Source organism: Balaenoptera physalus (assembly GCF_965194825.1).
Source record: "Balaenoptera physalus genome assembly, chromosome: 21".
NCBI classification, from domain to species: Eukaryota; Metazoa; Chordata; class Mammalia; order Artiodactyla; family Balaenopteridae; genus Balaenoptera; species Balaenoptera physalus.
The window spans coordinates 30,073,992-30,091,572 of NC_138902.1; the positions used below are offsets into that span (position 1 = coordinate 30,073,992).

Consider the following 17,581-nt stretch of genomic DNA (forward strand, 5'->3'; position numbering starts at 1 on the left):
ACTCTGAGACTATATTATAGTCACACACTTGTGCCAAGTAATCCTAATCCTGGAATTTATCTTAATGAAATGATCCAAAATAAGAAAAACAATTTGGGTTCTACAATATTAATTTGGAGTTGGCAAACTTTTTCTGTAAAGGTCCAGATAATAAATATTTTAGGCTTTGTGGGCCATAGGGTTTCTGTCTTAACTACTCAACTCTGCCTTTACAGTGAAAAACCAGCCATAGATGATATGTAAATGAGTATGTTTGGCTGCGTTCCAATGAAACTTTATTTACAAAAATAAGTAGTGGACAGGATTTGGCTTTTGGCCCAAACCCAGCTTCACAATGTTATTAATGGCAAATGAGTGGAAAAATCTAACAAATCTTAACAATTAGAACATAGTTGCATAAAATATGATAATCCACTTAATGGTTGATTAGGTAGCCATTAAGATAACAACAATTATAAAAATTGTAGCAGCATGGGAAATGTTAAGAAACAGGATCCAAAATTATATACACAGCAAGAATATAAACATATAAAATTCTATCCATACAAGGACAAAGGCTAAAAGGGAATACATAGAAATTGCAAATAATTGTTTGCTATGATGGATGAGATTTGGAGCTTATTTTCATCATCAGTATTAAAAATTTGCTTGAGAGGTAACACAATCTTTAAACACTCGGAGCGACGCTGTATTGCTGTCATCACACGGCATCTGCCCTTTCGTTAGAAAAAGTGCTGGGAAAACAAGGCAGAGGCTTTAGGCGCTTCAGTAGATCTAGGGTGATCATGTGTAGTTTCATAACCACAGACAAATTCCTAACTCTGGTCCATCATCTTGCAAATTGGCTACAATGGCCACAAATAATCAGATGAAAAATTTGCATGGCTTAAACAAATCCCTTTGCACTACTGGGACCAACTCAAAGGGCCTATCAAGCTAATGGTCGATTAACAGCATGTCATCATAGAGGATGGTGGCCCATATATTTTAGATCTCATCCTTGTTGCAGCATGCCAGAGCCTTCCTTAAACAAAATCCCATATTTATCACCAATTGAGCATAGCTTGAAGCCATGGTCATAAAATCTTTATACTGCTGTATACTACTTAATACTGCTTACTATGTTTATGCTACCTCCTTTGGTCTACAGAACTCACTGTAAAAGAATATTGGAAAATTTTAATATAATTCTTGATTTCTACGGGCACATTAAAAACATACATAACCACTCTATAGTTTGATAGTTAAGAGCAAGGGTCTGGATCCAGACGGCCTGGATTTAAATTCCTGTTCCTTAACTTACTATATGTATGAACATAGGCAAATTGATTAACTTCCCTATGCCTCAGTTTCCTCATCTGTAAAATAGATATAGTAGCAGAACCTACCTCCTAGGACTGATTAAATAAATTACTGATGCAAATTGCTTAGACTATAGTTTAGCATACTCAGCAATACTGAGGATGCAGTGTTTCTGAATACTTAGTAATTGTCTATTATTGTCTTGAAAAACTACATTCCACTAATACTTTATTTCAAATCACTACTGTTCATGGAATTTTGTCTCACCACTCTATTCATATTATTTTCTCCTCAGGCAGCACATAAAAACATATGTCAATTTCCTAAACAGACAATGGTTCAATACCACATCTCACAAATCTATAGCACTGTAAAAAGTGCAATGGAAAAAAATCAGATTTACTCCGGTAATAATCTTAATTTCACTGTTCCTCCACAAACACTGCTTATTATCTAAAAGCAATACTGACAGTCACTTTCCCCCACCCCCAGTCTCCAAGAAACACTGCTAATAATGTGCCAAATTTATCTTAGACTTTCAGTGGGAGCTACATGGGAAAGGAGGTGGGTCCTCTCCAGGACGGTTCTAGGAAGCAGGTGGAAAATTCGTCCCGGGACTTGTGCTGTCAGACAAAAGCAAGGACCCGACCAAGCAACACAGTGAATCTTGTATTTTTTATTATAAGTCATAATCAGCATTCACAGGATTTTCAATAGTTGCTGTCAACACCCTGCATTTATTATCCAAGTGTTGCCAGTTGAGCAAGTTCGTAAGGTATAAATCATATTCTGAAAACAGCATAGAAGAGTTGAAAAGTAAATAATATATATAAGTGGGTAATAGCATGCTTTATTTGCTGCCATTTGTAATAATAAATATATTTATACTTTCCTACTTATACTAACATCACCATTTTTACACTTGCCAATATTCCTTTTGTAGTGTAGCACAAAGTTGCTTTTCCAACTTTGCCCTTAAGTCTTTTGCAGATTTTTCTGCTCACCTGTTAAGTTTAGCCAGACTTCACGAGCCTCCTAACAAAGTTGATGACCAGATTATAGTTTAGAAGTAGTTATAATCTCAACTGGAAGGTCAGTATAAAGAAATTTTATAGAAAATATTTCCAAATACAGTCCAAGATGCAGAAATGGTTAAAAAAAAAAAAGTTTTGCAATGTTTGTTAACCAAAACAACTTGTGGCTTACATAGCAATGTATTCATTGTATGTCTTATTATGCAAGACATGTTCCAAAGAAACATATTCAAGATGCAAATTCCTGAGCCCCACCCCGGCAGATTCTGATTCAGCAAACCCAGAATGGGGCCCAGGAATCTGCATTCTTCCTAGGTATCCTGCTGTCTTTTATTGAGTGTATCTCAGACCACATATTGATAAAGACTGTGACAGACAATCACAATGTTTCCACACCTCCACCATCACAGAATATTGAGAGTATGAATTTATGTAGTAGTTTGTATACCTTTGTTGACAAACAAAATGATTTTGAATTAGGTTCTAAATGAGGCTTTGCTGCTTTGTGTGTGATCACCAGGCCAAGATACTTGGATTCTCTCATACTTTATCATCATAGTTTATTGGTTACTTCCCCAGCACCTCTTACCTGAGACAGCAACCTGAATTTCCCAGCAATGCAGTTGGTGTGGGATTTGATCCTTCCTTTAGCTCCAGGTTGGAAGTTGGTTGCCTTAAGCCATTCAGCAAATCTGATCCCATTAATCACAGAGATTAATTCAAAAGGAGGGACACATGACCCAAGTCAGGCCAGTCAGGGCCAGGAAAACTCACTTCAGGGATTTTATTTGAAATATCAGGAAGAGAGACTCTGTTTACTGGTGGAAGTGCCAGGACGCATGTGGCTAGGAGCTGCTAGCCCCTGATTTGGGCCCCAAGCTGGGAAAACAGGACTGAGAAATAGAGCCAGGAACCTGAGCCTAATCTTGGGATCTGAGCCCTGGATAAAGTCTCTCTGTCACTTGGAACATTCAGTTCTGTGAGCCCCCAGAGTCCAATTTTCACTTAAGGTTGTTTGAATCAGTTTTGTGTTACATGCAACCCAAAGCATCCTAACTGATGTACTTGTGAAATGAGAACATTTTGCTAGATGTCTTCCTTTCAAAAATATCTATGATCTTTAAAATTCTTTAAAGTTGAAAATTAGATTGATTAAATTACCCAGTAGTATCCAGACAATGCTCTGCACACAAATTGAATAGAGGCCTTATCTTCTGTTAACTTGTAAACTGACTGGGAAATTTTCAACTGGCTACTCTTTGGCAAATATTTTGGGAGTAGCTCTTAATTGGGCCAAGTACTAAAAAGATGTGAAATGGGGTATAATTTATTATTCTATGTCCTATTGGACACACTAAGAGCCGCCAATAATTGAATTCTTTTGTCGATCTTAACCAAAGGGAGAGTATGATCTAGACAATGGGTAGACTGGGTAAGATGAGAAGAGGAAGAACTTTAGCAGAGATTAGTCTACTGAACCAGGTGTCACAATGGATCTTAAGGTATTAAAGATGGTCATTTTACTGAAAGGAAATGAGTTATTAGCAATGTATCAAAGAGTTCTTCCAAGAAATGTAAAATTATATTTTTCCCAATTCCAAAATACATTTCAGTTCAATTCAACCAAATTCATTGTCATCTCAGATATACATTTAGGAATTATTTTCTTATATTCTAAATCTTCAGATCATGTTCCATATAATACAGGTTTGCCATAATGTTTTGGGAAGTAATTAAATATATTAAAAATAACATTTGTGTTACCATATTGCTTTCCAAATTAATACGTTGTTACACGTGGTATGACATATTCTGGCCATCTCTTTTGAATTAATTGGGATTACAAGCCCTCTGCTTTAGACTCATCACTACACTACAAAAGAATCTGTCAGATAACATGAAGAGATGGAGCCAAGCATAAAGCTAGATCTTACAAAGCTTACATTTTTCATCTCTGTAAATCATAATTTCAGTGTTTGCAACATTCTGAGTTCAGACACCACAGGCAGTAATAACTGGCTTAAATGCTTTCACGGTACAGCTGTTTGCAACAATACCTCCATTCATAACTCTCAAAAAATAAAATGACAGCTACAAGTGCCTTGAAAGAACATATGCTCCTCTTTACATTGTCCTACAGGTTAACCCCCAGGATGCTCTCAGCTCCACACAAAGGTAGCGGTAAATGAAAGCATTACGTCCAGTTATTACACAAGGCCGTGGATAACTACACACATCTCTGTGTTTTCTCAGTGAGGAATCTATGTTTGAATTGCACTGTGAAATCATTCTTTGTGTTCTGGTGAATTTGTTCATGTTAGCATAAAAACTTCAAAATATCTTATCTGGTTGTTAAGCAGAATTACACTCAACTCCTGACAGAAGTGCTGCAGTAGGGACTGCATTAGTGGAGACCCTTTTTAGTTGGACATTAACGAAACCCAACTCAAACTGGCTTATGGAAAGGGGGAATGTAGTGACCTTGCAATTGGAAAGCTGGAAATGGATATATCTTTAAGCAAGAGATGGGTCTCAGGTTAAAAATGTACTTGGAGAGCTCTGCCTCTCTCCTTCCCCATCTTTCAGCGATGCTTATCTCTACTTGTTATATCACAGGCAGACTCTTCCTGTGTGTGTGTCAGACAAGATGACATCCCTCAGCCCCAGATGCACATGTGCCCTGCTTAGCAATCACAGTGGAATTAGACATCCTCCACCTATCAAAGCCGTATATCAATCTCAGAAAAGACACTAATTTATTTTTCTTGAGTCACATGCACATTCCTGAATCAATCCTTGGCACACCAATAGCTAGGCTTGGCCACATGCTTACCCAAGAAGTGGAGACAGGTCATTCTGATTGACATCACCACCTGGATCACTAAGAATGGGGGAGGAGTAGAGAGGAGGATGGGAAATAATACTGAGCAGACAAAATCTACAGCTTCTATCAGTCCCTGCAAACCTTCTGTCCTCCTGATAAAAGTACAGGCCCTAGAGAAAAATTTTCACCATATGGAAAAGATTGTCCCAATAAAGGGGATAGATCCTATAGGTTTTTATAAGTTTTCATTTGTGAACATTTTTAAACCAATCAGTCAGCACTGAAAGATCATTTATACCTGAACCAATGCATGAGTGGCCATTTGTATATAATATTTCCTATGTGGATGGGGGACATTTGACATTTTCTGAAAATTCTAAAATCATGTGAATAATGTGAAGTCTTGAATCTGGAGAATATAATGGGTAAATAGAAAATAAATCAGGTGAATGCTTTACACTCAAAGCTTGGGGGAGAAGGGGATCTTCAACTAGATTATAATATGGGAAATAAATTACTTCCCAATGAAAATTTATCACTTGCATTTAAATTCAAAATGAGGAATTTCACATTATTTTACCTCATCAAGTTAAAATAGTCATTGGATTTAATTATGAAACTTACAGAACATGGCTTTTCAGTATCAATAGTCACACCTACTTCCATCCTGAAAATAGCATAAACACTTAGGTTCAAAATTAAAAGCCATCCCTACCCTTAAAGTGGGTGATTATTCTCATACCCTAGTTTAAAGCTTCTTTGGATAAACAATTATTTCTTAATGTGCTTTCCAAATTCACATAAAAATGGTCAGTGGGAAACCAGTGTGATATTATTGGTACTAATTCAGTTCCAACTAACTGAGTGGAGTTTAAAAGGGAAATGGTTATTCTTCAACTGCTTTCTCTAAAGTTTGACAAAATTGTAGACTCAAGAATTTATTCACAGGTTTGAACATTCACACTGAACTCTGGTCTTTAGGAACAGAGCTCTCTAGCTGGTAAAACAGGTTCTTATTTTTGAGGGGAAAAAAAAGAAGTTCCTGAACCTAAGAACAGCAATTTCCTGCTTACGAAGCAAAGGTTAGATCTATGTATGCGGCCTGCTGTGCAACCTTTATGTCATTGTGGAGAACTTGTCTAGGAGGGTAAAAAAATAGTTAGAAATCAGAAAAATAACTATAGAAACTGTAAAAAAACAAAAGACAACTATAAATTTAAAGTTGCTATTATCACTCATGCTTATTATACAAGAGAGAAAACAATGGCTGGGTTAAAAATTAAGACAAAAGTATAATTTAGTGAGTTTACTGATCCCAACAGTTTCAGAGACAGGTAAGAGTTTTTGCTAACTCACAGTGTGGCTAGAATCACTAATTTGGCTATTTCCTCAGTAGGGATCTCAACCAATAAAATATGGTTTATTTCACAGTCTTTCAAATTCATGAAATCCTTACAGTACTTTTATTATTTCTGAGATATAACAGAAAACTCTTTCTAAGAATATTAGTTTTGTTTCACTATGCATACAAGATAAGAGGACTCACACAATTGCTTTCAACCCTTTGTTTCTTTACTAAAATCCAACTGAAACTGCAAGTCATTTCTCTTTTGACTGAAGTTTATCCCCAACCTATAAATCCCTTCTTGGTAATTGGTATGATGAATTCACTGAACCTTTCTTACTTTATAACAAAGTTTTTCTTTCTCTCAATTCTCCCAAGTATAGAAGCTTTAAATAACCACGTTTTTAGTGCTGTTCTCAGAATGAAATTTTTTAAATTAATATTTCCACATATTTTTAAGTTGAAACAAATCTAGGATTCCATTTGCCGTATAATCTCGTCACTGTTCTAGAAAACAAGCTAGAAACCAAGTATCATTCAAAACTCTCAATTTTTTAATGTAATTAATCATTGTTAACTTCTTTAATCTTAGCAGGCTCATCTAACCAAGTAAGTATTTTTTCAGTTTATATATGTTATTTGCCAGCAAACTAAATTAAAATATAACTAGAACAAGATATAAAATTGGTAATGGTTAACAATTACAAAAGATATTCTTTAATTACGAAACATTTTGATCTTTCATTTCAACTTATCTAAAGATGTATTTTTAGAGTGGTTAGACCAGGCCATATAAAGGGTGTAAAAGATGCTATGACTCAATTTTACGACATGAGAGTGGACCCATTCCACCCATGTCATTTAGAGGCCAACTCTATGCTGCCTCAGTAAAAAACTACCTTTGTGCCTGGGGTATAAGGGATTCCAACCTGTCTGAGCATGTCTAAGAAACTGACAGTATAGGCACAATGATTCAGAAGCCTCTTGGGAAAGCTACATCACTTTGGGCCCCATCTTATGGAGTACAAAACAAAGTAGAAAGAGTAATTTGTCTTCCTGGATCCTCTTCACTATCAAACACCATCCAGCTTTGGCACTCTAAAGCATGTCAGTTCTGAAGCCTGGTGGAACAGCTGCCGGGACCTACTGTGCTATCCAAGCAACAGGAAAGACTATGGAGCCTGCTGAAATGGCTGCTGAGAGAAATCCCATCTGGTCTCAATGCCAAAAATCGTCGTATCTCTCCAAAGCAACAGAGAATCATTTTTCTCCTGGCCCCTGTGACCATATAATTGATTAGATTTCCCCCTTCTTGTTGGCTGCTTGAAAGCCTAGAGCCAACTTCTATTTCTGGCACTATTATAGACCAGATATCCTGAAAGACCTTGCCAATAAAGATGACTAAAATGTTGAATTAAGAAAAAATAGATCTTTAATTGCATTGCGGAGATGACACAAAAGAAGACCACAGAGGCCAAAATTAAAGTGAAAACAGACACCCAGAAGTTAGACAAGTACCAGTGCCAGCTTTCCCTCCGAGTGCTTGTGCTGAGCCCTGAAGACCTTGAGTTTCCACCATGACAACTGCATAGGGTTTGGAGGGCAAGAGATAAATACATGCCCAGAGTGGGAAAGTGAATAGGAAGATAGGTCCACATAGTGCTGAGATATCAAAGAGCTACATACTCTCAGTCTTAGGACAAGTGAAAAAGAAACCCACCTAACAAAAATGGACAGCACAGAAATTTGCCTGTCTCAACCTTGGAGCAAAGTAGAAAAAAAAAAAAGGTATCTTGAGAATTTACACCACTTAAGTTCAAATTCACCTACCCATGTGATATAGAACGCTTGGCAGCGAATTTTATTTGAAGTGGCCCAACTGAAGAGTATGTGTGCCTAAGATGACTGAAAAAGCAAATGTAAACCCTCTTTGGAGTAACATTACTTCAATCCAGACATTAATGAATTCCCATAGTTAAAAAGAATATGAGCTCTCTGTAAAAATAGTCACAAACAATAAAGGAAACAGTAAAACATAAGATAAACTCAACCAAGACCACAACAGAAAATAACCACAAAGACTTCAAATACTGGAATTTTTAGATTCATAATATAACATAGCTATGTTTATAATCACAAAGCAATAAAAGAGGAACATGAAAAAAAAGAGCCAGGAACATGTGACTGTAAAAAACACAAAATATATTTTTAAAAGAATCAAATAGCAGTTTTAGAAATTAAAAACTCAATGAACAGAGTTAAGAGAATAGATGCAACTGAAGAGAGAATTCGTAAGCTAGAAGATAAATCCAAAGAAATTATCCTGAATTCAGCTAATGGAGTGACAAAGAAAAATATCAAAAAGAGTTTGAGAGACATGAAGAATAAAGCAAGAACATCTATCTTCTTCTATGTTTTCAACCGGAATTCTAAAAAAGAGAAGAGGCAATATTAAAGAGATAATGACAGAGCACCTTCCAAAGGCTGAATCCCATAGGCAGAATGCACTGTGGCATTTTAGCCCTTGAATCCTTCAGATTGTGCCAAGATGATAAAGGCCAGACTAAAGGGGTGGATACTTAATCAGTGGCTGGACTGACCTCAGAAGACCTCCAGGAATTCCAGCAGGGCAGCAAGTATAAATGCCATGAGGCAGAAAAGGTTAAGCCTAGTGGCTTCAGAGGGGATGGAATAAAATTATCACAGGAGGTTATTGAGTATTACTCCTTAAACTCAAATGCTGCCTATTACATATGGAAATCCCATGAACGATGAAAGGCAGCAAACCAAGGTGACATTAGCTGAATTAATGCTTTGTGGATTATGACCTTTATTTATGGAAAGGAAGAAACTGTTATATCTGTATTTCTATATACTGATATAACAATCCAAAATCCCTCGATTATGCCTTCCAAGAGGTCAGAAAAATGGAATGTGGAGAAATGCTTAAAGTCCTCTTTCTCACTTCTTGGTCTTCTCTTTGTGTCTCCCTGGGCCTATAACTCTCCTTGGAGATTTCCCTAATAAATTCCCTTTCTGAATGCCCTTCTATTTGTTCCCAGAGCTTTGCATGCCTATCACAGCACTTATTCTACCCTACAGAATCTTAATGTTCTCATAATCTGTTTAACAGTTTGTTCCCTACACTCCTAACTTCAAACTGTACATTCCTACAAAATCAGACCTTAGATTATTAGTCTTTGTATCCTTAGAGTCTGTTAGGATCTAGTTCATTGCCTTGTATATAGTTCAGTATGTTCAACTATACATGAATTGTATACACGTATTCCTAGTTATCACACCCTAATGTGTCAAAAAGGATGAACCTTTCCTCTTTGAATCATAAATGAAATGTAAAGAGAATTGCATTTAATTGAAAGTAAAAGAAAAGGCTAAAGAATAGCATAACACACTACAGCCAAAAAAATTAAATGTTTTAACATTTCCTTATATTTCTCTCTGTATTATGATTTCAGTGACTTTGCTAAGAATTAATTTTGCTTCCAAAATTGTTGACAAATGTTTAGCATTCCTTATTTTCCAGACTGCATAAATTTTATAAAACTTGTTCTTTTCAAACTTTTCTCCCCCTGGGGCCTCCCAGGCCTCCACAGCTGGATGTGTTCTGCCTGCATGGAATCAAACAGCATTAATGCCTCCCCGTCAGCTGGTGCTATCAGTTAATACACATCTTCTTTATTCAAAAGTAACACTGCACAAGATTCCTCATTAATTGTAGCAGAAGGTGGTGGAAAAGCTGGTGCTCTTCTGGTATGTGATGTGGAGCCCAAGAACAGAGTTAGAAAAATAGAATGATATGAACATAAAAATTTTTATTTCCCCCAACAGTAAGTCCTAAATTATGCCCTAAGAAAGATGAATAATATAAGGGGTATATTTATTATTTTTAGTAAGTTTTCATTTTGACATAATTACAAACTTTCAAAATTAGCAAAAAATGTATAAAGTCCACTATATGCCTTATACAGTTTTACTATGTCTTGTCTCCTCTCTCTCTCTCATGTACATACACACACTTTCTCTCATATGATTTAGGAAAAAAGTATATATAATATGTATTTTTACTTACAAAGAAGAATTTATAAAAATTTTATATATATATATATATATATATATATATAATTTTTTCTAAATCATGAGAGGAAGCTACAGGTATTGTGCTCCTTTACCCTTGAATATGTCAGAATGTATTTCTTAAGAACAGAGACATTCTCTTATATAACCATGTACAACTATTAAAATCAGAAAATTTAACATTGACATTATTATCTAATCTATGATCCATTGTCAAATTTTGCCAATTGTTCCAATAATATCCTTTATAGCTTTTTTCCCCCCAAGTCCGGGATCTAAGCCAGGATCATTCATTGTATGTGATGGTCATGTCACTTCAGTGGCCTTTAGTCTGGAATAGTTATTTGGCCTTTTTTTATGTTTCACCCTGTTACTTTTTAAGCCTACAGGCCAGTTATTTTGAAAAATGTCCTTCAAATCGGGTTTGTTTGATGTTTCTTCATGATTATATTCAGGATATGCACTTTTGGCAGAAATGCCATAAAAGGGAAAAACATCATATCAGGAGGCATCTGAGAGTTTGGCCCATTATTGGCAACATTAAATTTGAAAAGTGTATATATAACTATGTCAGTAAATCAAGAGGTGAGTAATACAAACATAGATTCTTATGAAAGCTTACGAAGAATGAACCGAATATTAAAAATGTGTGACATTCAGAAAGCTAGTATATACTCACACTAGCCCCTTTTGATAAATAGGCAGGAAAATAAGTGAGGTATTAAAAACAGAACAAGAGAAATTGTTGTGGGAAAATCTGAGAGACAAGGACATCTGCATATTAAGCAAAAGCAAGTTGCTAATAGTTTCAGGGAGTATATAGTAAATTGGGAGTAATTTTTTAAAAACTAATTTGAATTCCCCTAGATTCCCTTTCCAGGACATGACTGGTAATTATGTTTATGAATCATAACTGGTTCATAACAGTGGGAAATTTGGTATGTCTCTGGCAAAAAAAAAAGTTATTTCTTTTTAAGTTCCCTTTGGTTCAAAAGCTTTTAATTTTAAAAGGGTTATAGGAATATGCCTTATGACACAGATTTTAGCAAAATTATAAAAATGCAGGTAACTATAAAAATACAATACACAGATTTATGTGTATATGTGTAATATATACACATAGTTCTAATATATACATATATACAAAAATAGAAAATGTGTTTCTTTCCTTTAGTAAAGGTCATAATCCGCAAAGCATTAACTCAGCTAATGTCACCTTGGTTTGTTACCTTTCCCCATTGATGGAGTTTTCATGTGTAACAGGCAGCATTTAGGGTTTAAGAGTAATTCTCGGAAATCTCCCGTGGTAATTTTATTCCAACCCCGCAACTGGATATAGCACAATGCTATTTAGAGTAAAATAGAAGGGAATTTCGATGCATTACAATGTGCAAACTATAATTTCAGTTCCAATTTTCAGAAATTGTTCTGTTAGAAAAAATAACTTCACTGGAAGCTTCAGCCCTGTACTATTTTTATGCAACTCTCTAGGCATGTAAACTTAAAGACCCGGATTGCACAGAGAAGTTATTTTTTATTTGTTTTGTTAAGAACTCTGTTCACTTAGCACTCAAGTGGAGAATGAAGAGATCCGTTGTTTTTTATTGTTTTTTTTTTAAGATAATGCTATGATGGCAAGAAGGGGAAGCAGTTAGACTTTTTGCTTTTAGTCCTTATCATTCTCCATGACTTAAAGACATTAATTTTAATGAGGTTATCTCATGTGCAAGGCACCATTTTAAACTATAGTAAAGAATTTTATGAAAAGGACACCCTATCACTTGAACGATTTAATATTACCTAAGGGTTGGAAAATACATCAAATACAAATAATTTTTGGATAATGTTGTCATGCAGTATTATAATAATTCACAAATGACTCTGAGAGAGAAGACATCTACAAAAGATTTGTAAAAACAGCATGGGCAAGAAGCTGGAGTGGGGTATAGTTGACTGAGCTTTGTGTGTGTCCCTAGTTGAGAATCTTACTAGACTTTAATCCCTAGGGAAAGGGATTTTAAAAAAAAAAGGGTTCCTTCTTAGATATTACTGAACAATCTTCCAATCCATTTAAACTTCTGCAATAGGACATAAAACATGAAGTTGTTCAAAGGTAAGGAAAGTTCATGACCAAATGAAGAAAACGTCTAATACATTCCTCTTCTTTTCTAACAAGTCTTTTTGTGTTAACCCCCTTTTGCCCCATTCACTCTGCTGCCTACACAATTAGGCACTTTCTCTTTTGGTCATCTTTCAACAGCTGAGCTCTCATAAGTGTTTCTTCACAAAGGATTTATGGAGAAACAGTTGAAAGTAGACTTGGCCATGGCCCTGTCTTTATAGCTTCTGGCTCCTGAGAAGATAAGAAGACTTTGCCACGTCTCCTTCATGTCAAATAACTTTATCAGAAGGAAGAAATGAGTGAATTATTCCAAGTCACTTAGTGAATCATTGGCAGAGGAAGCAATAATTGACTTTTGGACCCTGCGGACCCTCCTCCTGTGGTCCTTCATTTCACATCCACGAGAGAGACTGTATGGAATGCACAGCAAAATCATTAACCAGGAGCCAATGACTCCAGTACAAGCTCCTCACAACCTACAGCTACTGACAGAAGGTTCTACCGGAGCCCTTAAATATAATCCTGTTTATATTCGAGGCCTTACACAAGAGTTGGTCATTTTTACTCTTTTATTTTTATCTCTGTGGAAAAATCGGGAAGTTGTTTATATGGGGATTGCTGCTAGTTGCCATGGATGAAATGCAGTGACTCCGAGGAGAGGATACAACAGGTTAAGGCATAACAACAGATTTAAAAATATTTAAAAGAAGGGCCAATGGGAAGCAGTTTTCCCGTTTTGTTTCTACATCTTAACAAATGTTGCAACCGCTATGGGTGGGAAGCAGGAGTTTTTTAAAGCAGTTATTTCCTTTTTAAAAACAGTTCCTCCAGTTATGAACGTTGACCGTTTTCACACAAGTAGCAGAGACTAATTTGAAAGAAAACTAAATTCCATGCTGCTTGAAGTGAGATGAAATAGATAAGTCCACATCGTTTATGAATAAAAATGTACAGTACTTGGGGTCAGTTATGTTCTTGCAAAGTGTAAATCATTATGTAGTATTTCCCTTGGGAGAGCCCCCTCTTTGGGGTCGTGAAAATAACATTTACCTTAAGTGATCAGTGTGATCATTGACGTCCAATCAATAGCAACACTGTGTGGTTTTGAATCACTGTTTATAACTGGTATATAGTATATATACGAGCCTCACTTTTCTCATCCAAAACGAAAGCAGACATAGAAAAGCAGCAGAAGGTGTCAACTGACTGAACTCACACAGAGGGAAAAAAGAGAAAAAAAAACTGAAACCACGAGGGGTTGGCTTTGAAGTGGTTGTTTCCTTATTAACCTAAGGGACAACCTGAATCTCTAGCATATCTTAACTAATCCAGGTCCTTTAAAAAAAAGTTTTGGATGTGATTCAGACACAGCGAGCCCCCTAAGCGTAACATTTCCACAGCTGACTTGATTTGCTGGCTTGTGAGCCAGACATTAAAAACGTCTCCTGGATAAGCTCCACTGTGGCCTGGTACAAAAAACAGTCGCTCTTCTTTCCTCCACCCACGCTCCTGGGTGATACAGTTGAGAGAGAACTGGGATTTGTAAGAAAGAGACTGATTCAACCTCCCGTTGTGAATTTAACCTCAAAGTCAGATTTTAAGAGAAAGTAAAGCAAGGCAGAAACAAAAGTGCCGGGGCAGAATCCAGCCCTTTGCGTAGTTTCTCTTCCAGTAACCTCTTCCTCGCGGGTTTGTTTACAACAAAGAAAAATTAGAGACAACAAAATTATCTACCTTTAAGACCTGGTTAAAAATAATAGAATGAGCCCACTGACAACTATTTATCAGTTAACAATAAGAGGTAAGTTTATGTATCTATATGGAAAAATAACCAAGACATTGTTAAGTGGAAAAAGCAAGTTGCAGATTAGGGAGGAATCATTGAGTTCATTTTGAAAAAAAAAGTGTATATTTTTAACTTTCTGAAAGAATATGCAGACATAGCTAATTGCTGTCACTCTAACCCAGGACACATCCATAGAGGCACTGAGGACACTTTGTACTGGATAATTCTTTGTCGGGAGGCAAATAGTCCTGTGCATTGCAGAACGTTTTGCAGCAGCTCTGGACCCTCTGCCCCCTGCCCAAGTTGTGATAACCTAAATGTTTCCGGACACTGCCAAACGTCCCTTGGGAGGCAAACTGTCCTCAGTTGAGGACCACTGCTCTGAGGAGTGAAGCTGGAGGGGAGACTTTACTTTTCATCTCTCCTCCTCTGAACCACTGGATTTATTTTTGTTTTTTTATTTGATTTTACTACAAACATATACTACTTTCATAAGAAAAAAACTACTATTTTCTTTTTTTTTTTTTTGCAAAAAGGGAAAAAGTTTCCAGATTCACCTCAGAGTTTATATATAACGTGGACAAAAAAAATGAACTATATAACTAATAAAAATACTCAATAAAGCTATGTTGCCATTTTGATTGATTTAGTAGCTTCATGTAGTACGTTTACTCAAAAGAGCTCAAGGCTTTGTAAAAAAAAATTTTTCAGAAAACACACTGTAAAATTTTATAGCCAAAAAAAAAATGACAGCAACAGAAGCAGTACAGAAAGTGGCAGCCAAAATCAAGCTATTTAATGAATGCAATCAGCATGGGCATACAGGGTTAGGCATTTATTTTCGGCAGAGTAGAGCTAGCCCTCGGAGAAACTGTGAGGAATGCGCAATGTCTTCAATATCCTTCCATATCTCCTGCCACTGCCCTCAATTATCAATTCATTTATTTATGCAAATATACAAGAGGACTATATTAGACTCTGAATTCTTTGGGCTTTGAGAAGCACCAACAATTTCAGGAAAAATTAATTTATGGTTTTATCCTTACTGGTGACCTACGCACTTGAACATACTACTCAGAGACAGGAACGTTCTCATGGGGCAACTTCAGAGACCCGTGTCTCCTGGCAGGAGCTACAGGGGGAACAGAGCTGCCTGCCAAGTTATACTACAAAGGCAGACACCTGGTGAGGCCAGGGCAAGGCCAGGCTGCTCCTCAGGAAGGGATGAGAGAAATCCAAGAGGAGAGGGAGGCCATGCTGTTTACTCAGTAAAGAGAAATCCTGAAGGAGGATGTGGAACCTAAAAACTTTTGAAAGAGAAGAGTGAAAATGTTTGGTCCAAACTGAGGGGGAAGCAAGCAACACACCAGTGAAGGTGGGGAGAGGGGATGGGGAAGGGAGGAGAGAGAGGAGGGAAGAAGGGAGCCAACAATTCTGAAGAGAGCTGTATGATGGGGAAGGGTGTCAGGAAAATGAAGATGGAAAAGAAGTGCCTCCCTGGTGGTGGAGCAGCAGATAAGAAGTTTAGAAAGCGGACTTGGTTAAACCCCGAAACCATTCCTTAAGGGAAAGACTATTTCCTTAGAGCACAGAACCAGTGGGAGTTGCTAAGGGTGGGGTTGATGAAGTACCATTCCTGAAAGTCAGAGACACGGTAAGTAGGTTCTACTTTTTAAAAAAAACAGTATTCATCTTCTTCAAGTCACCATATTTTAACTTGATGGTGCTTATCCATTATTCAGGCTTTCCTTTCACCAGTCTTCAGCCAAGACTTGAACTGCCATTTCCTGGTTCCGTGGGTGGTTAGGATAATGATGGGTATTCTACAGCTTTGCTTCACTTCTGGCCTCCCTCCCTTTTTGAGGGTGTGGACTCCCTTTGCTCCACTCCATGAAAAATACTGTCACATAGAATGCTGTCTGTGTGTGGCCTTGGAGCCCCTCCAGCCTGAGCCTTAATAATAACAGCAGCAACCAGAAAAGGCAGAAAATGGATTATAAACCTCAGTGTTAACATTAGGACTAGCAGTGGCCATGGTGCTGGCACTCTTTTCTTCTGAAACAGAAACAGAAAGGATGAAGTTTGGGACTTCATGTGAAATGAGTCATCATTTGCAAAAATTTTTCTTCGTTGTAGCTCAAGGCAGTTGTGATGTGGACTTTTGAAAACATCAGTGTTCTTAATATTTTAAAAATCACAAAATCAAGAACTCTCCATTAAAAAAGTAAACAAGACTTTTTATCCCTCCTTCATAATCTTATTTACGGCAGTGTTTAAACAGTTTACCTAAAATTGAAGTGTTAAGAATTATGAATTTACAAACTGGAAGCTTTTATGTAAACCACTTATAACAGTGGTGTCTGATCTGAAAGAAATGGAGTTCCTTAAGGCATTTCCAATATTTCTAAGAGTTAAACAGAAATTGCAAGTTCACTTTCAATAAAGTTGCACAGGCTAACTGAAATGTCAGGGACCTTTGATTCAGCACGGAATTATATTAATGTAATGTGGCAACACTGGTTATCTCTTGTTGATCAGAATTTCTGTTACAGAGACAAGGAAAGAGAATGGAGAAAGCAGGGAGGGAGGGAGGAGGAAGAGAGACAAGAGGAATGAAGCAGGATTTAGTTCTAGACCTGAATCACTCCTTCTTAAACTGGGTGACTTTTAATCTCAACAGGCCTCAGTTTTCTCATCTGTAAATTTGGCATAATGCTATCTCGTGCTCCTATTAGTATTAGGAATAATCCATGTAAGCATTCAGGTTATACAGAGTGGAATCGCCAATATTTCTTGGGTACCTACAATGTCCTCAACCCTATTCTAGGTGCTTTCTGTGGATTTATTCAAAACAACATTATGAAGTTGCCACAATTATTATCCCTCTTTTTAGAATGAGGAAGTTGAGACACAGAAGAGTTTTTAAAAACTTATCTAAGGCCACACAGCTAATGAACTGGGGTCTTAACCAAAGCAATCTGGTTAAGAGTCCATGGCTCTTCATTACAAATCCACACTCTTAACCACTCTGCTTTATTACCTTCATACATATTTTGAACCTAATGTGTGATCA

At 36.7% G+C, this 17,581-nt stretch overlaps 1 protein-coding gene across 1 annotated transcript in view; it reads right to left on the reverse strand.

Annotated features, from left to right (window-relative positions):
* Positions 1–17,581, reverse strand: part of LOC309651648 (uncharacterized protein) — a 144,645-nt gene that overhangs the window by 22,419 nt on the left and 104,645 nt on the right. The window lies entirely within an intron of this gene.